This window comes from Rhinopithecus bieti, unplaced genomic scaffold (genome assembly GCF_001698545.2).
Source record: "Rhinopithecus bieti isolate Rb0 unplaced genomic scaffold, ASM169854v2 scaffold_36004, whole genome shotgun sequence".
In the NCBI taxonomy this organism is placed as follows: Eukaryota; Metazoa; Chordata; class Mammalia; order Primates; family Cercopithecidae; genus Rhinopithecus; species Rhinopithecus bieti.
In genome coordinates, this window is record NW_016815976.1 from 532,051 (window position 1) to 539,912 (window position 7,862).

The window sequence follows — 7,862 nt, forward strand, 5'->3', positions numbered from 1 at the left end:
GGGAGTTACCCGATTTTCCAGGTGTTGTGTGTCTCAGTTCCCCTGGCTAGGAAAAGGGATTCCCTTCCCCCTTGTGCTTCCCAGGTGAAGCGATGCCTCGCCCTGCTTCAGCTCTCGCTGTTTGGGCTGCAGCTGCTGCCCAGCACCGATTGTCCGGCACTCCCTAGTGAGATGACCCCAGTACCTCAGTTGAAAATGCAGAAATCACCGGTCTTCTGTGTCTCTCGCGCTGGGAGTTGGAGACTGGAGCTGTTCCTATTCGGCCATCTTGCTCCACCACGGTCTTACATTTTATTACATAGTGTAGTTACCTAGACTTAACCCCAAATAAATCAGTCCTGAGGAATAGATAGGGACTTAGATGTCACAGAGGAGGGAAGAATCTTAAGAGGCGAATGGGAAGATGATGAGTGGACACAGTCATAAGTAAGTTTATGAGTCAGAGGACCCATATAATACAAAGAACCCTGTTGTTTTGTGATTCACCAATTTCTCATGTTCCACAGTGAATGGTAAACCTCTTTATAGAAACAGGGGCCATCCAAGCTGGTACAGTCTTTCCGCTGGGAATTTGGAATTAATACCGGCAGAAAGAGAGTAGTCTGTTCCTTGGGTGCTTAGACTTGTAACACATCAACCCAGGAGCTATAGGTAATCTTTTTACCACATGGCCTGCAGAGCAGAGAAAGGTGCCCTGCACTGAGAAAGAAGACAAAACAGACACATAGAGAGGAACTTGAGGAGAGATGGAGCTGGAGCCAACAGCCCTGGTTCTGCTCTATTCCCCCAGACTGGAAGAGGTAGCTCAGCTCTCACATATTTTTTTCTTGCTTTTCAAAGTTCTTTTGACTTTGCTTTCTTTTGCTTGCAATGAAGACTCCTTACCATTGCAAACTTGATCTGGAAAGGCTGCTCCTTGGATCTCAAATGATGTTGCTTTTCACTGAAAGGTGATCATGGAATTTGGTCTTGCTGTGTCGTCTTGCTGTGTCTTCTGTTCGGGAGTGGGGCCTTGCATCCTCTCCACAGCTGCCCTTTAACCAAAGATGATTCTGCCTGGTCCTAAAGGGGTGCTGGTGGCTGTGGATGGCCCTGTCTTGGATAGAGCCCCAGAAAAGTCACTAGACATGACTACTGCCCCTTTTGAAAGATTTCCTGTTTTCCAAGTTGACAGATCAACCACAGGGGCGGGAGGCAGGGAACCTAAGACCGATTTATGCTGACTTCCTAGAACGAAATCAAACTTAAAGACATCACTAGAAGAAAGATGCATGCAATTCTTTCCTGAGGGGCTGATAAATCTCTAAAGAGCGGTTAAGTTGGGGAGGAACAGAGCTTTTCACCCGAATTTAGTCATTCCTTTGAGTCATACAAGGCAAGGGCCTTATGGACTTAGGGTTTTATGAGGAGAATGCTCCACGTGTACTTTTCCACTCTCTGATCTCTTTTTCCTGAAGCTCTCTTCTTTCAGGTCCTTCAGTGTGGTGTCACCTAGGTGTCTTCTCAGGCTTTGAAAATTTGAAAGCCTCAAGCCTCCACTGCTCAAAGCTGCTCCAGAGTGGGATGGAGAAGATGTGGATTGGGTTGGAGCTCAGGTTTTGAGTCTCATTCTGCCATTTACAGGATATGCAAGCTTGGACAGGTTACTTAACTTCTTCATGTTTCAGCTTCCTCATCTATAAAATGGGAGTAAGGCTGCTCATGGTGGCTCACACCTCTAATCCCAGCACTTTGGGAGGCTGAGGTGAGAGGATTGCTTGAGCCCAGGAGTGCAAGGTGGCAGTGAGCTAAGAAAGTGCCACTGCACTCCAGCCTGGGTGACAGAGTGAGACCCCATCTCTAAAAAAATAAAATTAAATTAAATGGAATGATAATAATATATATCACATAGGGTTATTATGAAAATTAAATGTGTCAACATCCATAGAACAAAAAGGTCAGTAGCAGGCGCACAGTAAATCCCCAGTAAATGCTGGCTACATCATTGTTACATTTGTTACCAGTAAAGGGTGTCCAGGTTCTTGGCTTCTGTAACAAAGAATTGGACAAAATACACAAAGCAAGGAAAGAATGAAGCAACAAAAATGGAGATTTAATGAAAACAAAAGTACACTCCACAGAGTGAGAGTGGGCTTGAGCAAATGGCTCAAGAGCCCGGTTACATAATTTTCTGGCATTTAAATACCCTCTACAGGTTTCCCATTGGTTACTTGGTGTACACCCCATGTCAATGAAGTAGTGGTCTGTGATCAGTCTGATTGGTTGTGGGAGGGGACCAATCAGAGGCTGAAGTGAAGTTACAAAGTTACACTTTATGCAAATGTCTGATTGGTTGTGGAAAGTGACCAATCAGAGGCTGAAGTTACAAAGTTATACTCCCATACACATGAGGACTTGGCCCATGGCCAGCCTGATTGGTTGTGGGAGGGGACCAATCAGAGGTACTTTCAAGTTTTCATCTGCCACGCAGAAACGGGGGTTGCAAAGGGAGTAGCCTTTGTTCCTTCTGTTACTTAGGTGTGGAAAGGTGGAGGTTTCCTTTTGATTTAGTTCTAGGAAGTCAGCATGAATTGGCCTTGGGTTCCCTGCCTCAGGACCCTATTCTCCTGTCCTACTATTACTTTTGGCCCTAACTCTACAAGTGAGGACAGCAGTGGCTGTTTCAATTGTAGGCCTTCATAGCCGCAAGAGCTGTAATGTTTTCTCTCTCATTGGCTTAAGCAGCAGGAACACCACCAATGGGGCACTAACAGCCTATGTGAAAAGTGTTTTTCTTGCCAGGACTGGCTTTGTCCTTGAAAAGCAGTAACCTAGGCAAGCGCTAAAATGCTCTTGACTATTTTCTGGACCTGGCATGCATTTCAAGAAACAGCACACTAGCTGAAAATGGTTCTCTTTCAGCCTTGCAGATGGAAAAAAGATTCTGTTAAATTTCAAATTGTCCCCTCTACTCCCTTCCAATAGAGGATGGTTTCCCATTCATTCTGCCATTGTAATACAGCATCCCTGACAGATGTCCATCAGCCTAGCCTCTGTTTGAATAGCCCCCGTGATGGGCTCACTAGTTACCAATAATATTTGTTTCACTGCCAAGGATATTTGTTCCACAGGGCTTCATTAGAACATTTTTTTGTAGGTGTAACCAAAAGGGATTTATTTGTTATTTTCACCCCTGGCTTTTACTTTTGCCTTTAAAGTAAATGATATTAAGCCATGCTCCCTTTTTAGGCATGTGGCATTTTTCCTATATGACATTCAGGTTTAAGGACCTCAGCTCCTGTCGTGTCCACTTTGCCAATCAGTTCTATTCTTGTTGGTTAAAACTAAATCCAGAAGAGCAAAAATCTCTTTCGCTGCCTGTTTTTCAAATGTACCCCATATTACTTCACAATGACACAGATATGATTACTTTTGATCAGGCCCCAAATTGTGCATAGGTTTTTGAATGTCCATTTGCGCACAGTTTACTTACTAAAAGGCATAGACATTGCTACAGTTCGGTTTTGTGTTCCTGCCCAAATCTCATGTCGAATTGTAATCCCCAGTGTTGGAGGAGAGGCCTAGTGAAAGAGTACTGGATCATAGGGGTGGTTTCTAATGGTTTAGGGCCATCCCCCTAGTGGTTCTGATGGTTTAGCACCATCCCCCCAGTACTGGTTGTTTAAAAGTGTGTAGCACTTACCTCTCTCACCCCACTTAGTCTCTCTCTCCTGCTGGCCATTGAAGATGCCCTTGGTTCCCCTTTGTCTTCCATTATGATTGTAAGTTTCCTGAGGCCTCCTCAGAAGCAGAAGCCTGTACAGCCCACAGAAACATGAGCCGATTAAACCTCTTTTCTTTATGAATTACCCAGTCTCAGGTAGCTCTTTACAGCAGTGCAAGAATAGACTAATACAGACATCTTGAGCTTTAGCTGGAGTTATTCTTTCCAGGTGGGCACTTTCACACAGCTCATTAATTGACCCCCAATTGACCTTCTTCTACAATTCCATCAGATTTTCTTATTTCCTGTTCACATCCTCCATGTGGACATTTAGGAATTAAACACCATACACACTTGCAGCATTGTTTCGTGCTGCCCCTTCTACTTGTCTGATAGATATGACTCTTTGAGACAAAGTGCACTTTCTAATTAAAGTATTTTAGTGCTTCTTTCATGTAATATCTTGGATATAACCGTGAGATTGTACTTCTTTGTGTTAAAACGTCCAGGTCACATTCTTATGCATACCCCTTGCAGTGGGACACCAATATTGGACCCATTTTTCCATTAGTGCACTTGGGAATTACCGGACCCCTTCTCTTGGGCCTTTGCATGAGGTCCCTCACTCTGTGTGTGAAGCCAGTGAATCTCCTGCTAAATCCCCTTTCTAGGCACTAGGAACATATTTCTTCTCTTTCTAGGAGTTCAGCATTCTGGTATTATGTGCTGTGCTCCATTAAATCAAAGGTTTTGTATTGACGCTACCTTTGTCACCAAACACCAAGTCATTTGTTCCCACTTCAATAATTGATGGAAGTAACTGATGTATTTACTGGGCCTTGGAAGGCTGGTCAGGGTTGTTCATCTTCATAAAGCACGGATTGCAATTATTCCTCTTGTTCAAAAGCATTCAGTGCTTCCCTCTTTGCAAGGTTGAAGGGAAATTCTTAGGCCTGCCATTATAAACTAATGTATAATCTGGTCTATATCCAAGTCATCTTCTATGACATTATTTTTTCTTTTTGCTGAGGTATAATTTATTAATTTTTTTGAGACGGAGTATCGTCTTGGTGCCCAGGCTGGAATGCAATAGCATGATCTCAGCTCACCGCAACCTCTGCCTCCCAGGTTCCAGCAATTCTCCTGCCTCAGCCTCCCAAGTAGCTGGGATTACAGGTGCCTGCCACCAGGCCTGGCTAATTTTTGGTATTTTTAGTAGAGACAGGGTTTCACCATGTTGGCCAGGCTGGTCTTGAACTCCTGACCTCAGGTGATCCAGCTGCCTCAGCCTCCCAAAGTGCTGGGATTACAGGCATGAGCCACCGAGGTATAATTTATAAACGGTGAAGTACACAAATCTTAAGTGTACAGTGTGATGAATTGCTACACTGTTTGTGCCTGAGTAACCACCATCCTGATTAAGACAAAACATACACCAGTAACCCAGTGATCCCTCATGCACCCTCCTAGTCAATGCCATCTCAAAGGTAACCACTATTCTGAGTTCTATCATCATACATTCTTTTTTTTTGCCTGTTTTTAGAACTTTACATAAATGGAATCATACAGCATGTGCTCTGCAAGTCAGGTTAACTAAACCCTTTTCATTGTAAGCCATCTCTTTGTGTGTTAACTCTATCTAGGATTGGATTGTAAACTCTTCAAAGGAAGGAAGTGTGTTTTATAACTCTGACTATAGCCTTTATCAACTCTGAGATGACTGCCATAACTTCCCAACTGGTCTTATCCAGGGGTGTTGTTTTTCAAACCACCTTCTGACCTGCTTCCTGCCTCATCTTCTTAGAGCACACATTCGTGCATGCCTCTTGCTTAAAAAAAAAAAAATTCCAATGATGGATGATAAAATCAAACTGTTGAGAATGAGATTCTAGGCCAGCACTGTTCATGACAAATGCGTGCAAGCCTCATATGTATTTTACGTTTTTCTAGAAGCCACTAAAAAAGGAACAGGTGAAATGAATTTTAATATTTTATTTAACCCAGTATAGCCAAAATATTGTTTCTCTGTGTAATCAATATGAAAATCATTGAAATACTTTCCATTCTTTTTCTTGGTGAGACTCAGTGCTCATCTGTAAAAAGATAATCTTTTGTAGGTTTGTGGAAGATTAACACATCATGATGCTTGTGAAGCCCATTGTATTCTTTTCCTATTGCTGCTATAACAAATTGCCACAGACCCGGTGGCTTAAAACAACACATTTACAATTGTATAGTTCCGGAGATCAGAATTTTGAAATGTACTAACAGCAGAGTGTCAGCAGAGCTGCATTCCCTGTGGAGCCTCCAGGGGAGAACCTGTGTTCGCCTTTGCCAGCTCCCAGAGGCTGCCTGCATTCCTCGGTGCTTGGCCCCTTCCTCCATCTTCAAAGCCGACAGTGGAGCATCTTCAGGTCTCTATCTCTGGCCTCTGCGTCTATCCTCACATCTCCTTCTCTGACCGAGACCCTCTTGCCTCTTTCTTTCCCATATTAGGACTCTTGTTACATTGAGTCCATGGGGTCAATCCAGTGTACTCTTCCCATCACAAGGTCTGTACCCTTAATCACATCTGCAGAGTCCACTTGCCATGTAAGGCAACATCTTCACACACCCCAAGGGCTCAGACGCGGACAGATTTCGGGGGATGGTTATTCTACCTGTCATGCCTGTGCTGGGCCACTGTAAGCCCTCAATAAATGCTTTGCCTTATGGTTATAAAACCTGGATTAAGGTCCTTAATAACATTGCATTATTTACAGGATTCTGTATTTGTGTTCCATGGCTGTCTCATCCTACCACCTGGCAGAGTGTGCCGCACATCTTGACAGACTCTCATGCAGTTCATTCATCAAGCACCTTCTCTGTAGAAGTCATGGTTACTAACCCCTTCATGAGAGTGTACCGTCAAGTGTGGACCTAGACCAGGTGTTCAAATATTTATTAAATTAACAAAGCAAAACAGCTTACCTGATGCTTCTGAGGAACACATTAATGCCTCAGTTCTCACCATCATCTCTCCCTGGAATGCCCTTTCCATTTGACTTTTTCTTTCATAATTTTTCTTCACTGTAACTCCCTCCAGTATATATTTTTTTATAGTCTTGTTATTTTTTTCTAAGCCACCCTAAGACATTTGAGAAATGAGGCGATAAGTAAGTCATTTAAAATGTATTACCCTCCTGTGTCAGGCAGGTCCTCTAGGAAGCAGATGCCAAGATTAAGTTAGAAGTGCAGAAAATCTGTTGGGGGTAATGCCTATGAAAGATGAAGTGGTGAGGGAGCAGGAGTGGGCAGGGAGAGCCGTTAGACTGTGATGCAGGTCTGGCATCTAGGAAAGAAGAGAGAGAAGGAAAGATTGGGGAGGAAAAGCCTCCAACTGCAGGGCAGCTCTAAGGCGGTCTCAGTCAGCCTGAGTTCTGATGCAAGACTGCCCACGCAGGAGTGCTGCTTGCGCAGAAATGGCCAGGCCCGAGAACCCCAGCTGAACTCTATCACAGGCTGGGGCTGCCCTGGAGGAGTGTGGCATGGGTCATATGTGGGGGTGATTAAAGCTGGAGGCTGTCAGCTAACTGGACTCTTTGAGGTGGGGCCTCCTCTGAAGGGAGATCTGGGTGGTGGTACCTCCCGACGACACTGAACACTCCTGGAGGCATATGCTGTCTTCTCCCCTGTGCAACCTTGGCCATACGACAAATGTCCTGTTACTACAGGTTGAGCATCCCAAATTCGAAAACCTGAAATTTAAAACTTTAAGTACCAACATGCATGACACCCAAATACAATGCTCACCGGAGCATTTTGGATTTCAGATTTGGTATGCTCAACTGGTAATGCAAATATTCCCAAACCTGAAAAAACCCAAAATCAGAAACACTTCCCAAGCATTTTGGATAAGAGATTCTCAACCTGTATTTCATAAATTAGTATTTCTTTTCATAGAACTAGCAGTAATGTAACAATAACTCATGATGTGATAGAGCTTGGGCTTTAAACCTAGAAAGCTGTGATTCACATCTCAGGATTTTTTTCTGAAGCTAAGCTACAGCTGGAATCTAGTGCAAATAATTTCTTTAAACAGCCAACATGAGATGAATAATGCTTTACTCTTAGAGTTGCTGGGAGGATTCAATAAAATGCCTAAATTCAGTGCCTGCCC